Source organism: Pygoscelis adeliae, unplaced genomic scaffold (genome assembly GCF_000699105.1).
Source record: "Pygoscelis adeliae isolate BGI_AS28 unplaced genomic scaffold, ASM69910v1 Scaffold21, whole genome shotgun sequence".
NCBI lineage: Eukaryota > Metazoa > Chordata > Aves > Sphenisciformes > Spheniscidae > Pygoscelis > Pygoscelis adeliae.
This window is the reverse complement of record NW_008824243.1, coordinates 4968702-4970243: the sequence shown is the minus strand read 5'-3', so window position 1 is coordinate 4970243 and position 1542 is coordinate 4968702.

The following is a 1542-nucleotide window of genomic DNA, read 5'->3' as shown; positions in this document are numbered from 1 at the left end:
CTCTGGCGGACAGGCCAGCATTAGCAGCAAGCCTGGAGTGCAGGACACACGCAGGCATGTTGCCCTGTCCCCATATCCTGGCTACTGGCTCCCTGCTTATCAATGAAGAGGTAATTGAACTTGACCTTCACTCCCTCTCTGAGCGTTTCACAGTTTTGGATCATTGTCAGTCTGTATCCCCTGCTGTTCGCAAAAGCAGAGCCAGCAGGGGGGAGAAAATGAACGCCATGAAATGCATGCACTTGCCCACGACCTTAACAAATTCACCACCCCCCCAAGGTGGTTATTTGTTAGGCTGCCCTGCTGCTGAGTCGGCAATTTTTGAGCCCCACTTTAGAAGACTGCAGCGCTTACCTGTGACTGTCATAGTTAGAGAATGGGCCTGGTCTGTGAAGCTGTCTGGTTTTTGGACTGCCCCTTATTTCACCTAGCACGAGAGGGCTCCAGGGGAAGTCTGAACAGTTGCCACAGTGTATATGACTCATTATAATAATAAAGGTTGACTCGGGCTTGCTTCCAGTCTGTGCTCTAATGAGAGATAGGAGGTTACGTTCATCAACAGGATAACAGCCCCTAGCTTTCCAGCTAGAAATATTAATGAATCATTGCTTTGTCTCTGCTCATATGGGATATGGCACTCTAGCAACACTCATTGGATCGGTTTACTCGTGAAACCTTTTATTTTTCAAGAGGGGGTCTGTTCATGTTAATTATTCTCACAGCTGGGATGGGAAGTATACAGCACTTAAACTCCTCTTACAATTCAGAGTTAACAAATGCCAATAGTTATCAAGCAAATTTAGATTGAAGACCTCCGTATTTCATAAAATAACAAGTACAGTTGTTTCCTCCCTCCCCCTCCCCCCCCAAATATTTAGTGCTGTAAAGGATGGGATAAAAATATGTAAGCTCTTCTGGAAGCAGACTGGAGCCAAAGCCTCCTTCCTTCAGCTGAATGCCCACATTAGTGGATGACAGAGAGAGGTGCTTTCTTGCTTGTTCTCTCTCTGGCCCTCTGAAGCTTGTTTCTTTTCTGTTCCATCACTCTGCTTCGAGAGAAGAGGCAGGGAATGCCCTGTCTCCATAGAAGTATGCAGTCCAGTGGCTGGAGGAGACTCCTGGAGGGGGCAAGATATGTCTTTGAATCATTTGAGGCTGAGGACAGCACTGACTGTAGGTCTCCTGCTTTCTAGATGAGCACTTCAACTTCCAGACAGTCACGGGCAGTCATAGGCAGTCTCCATCACTCTGCCCTCTGAAGAGAAAAAAATGAGCTGAACATCTGCACCCAAAGAACCGCCCTGTGTCTCTGAGCATCACTATCCCTAAGTGTCTTAGTAAAACTGGGTCTAAGAAACTTCACAGCATTAGTGTTCATGCAACCAAGATCATCATAGAATCATAGAATCATTAAGGTTGGAAGAGACCTCCAAGATCATCGAGTCCAACCGTCAACCCAACACCACCATGCCCACTAAACCATGTCCCTAAGCGCCTCATCTACACGTCTTTTAAATACTTCCAGGGATGGTGACTCCGCCA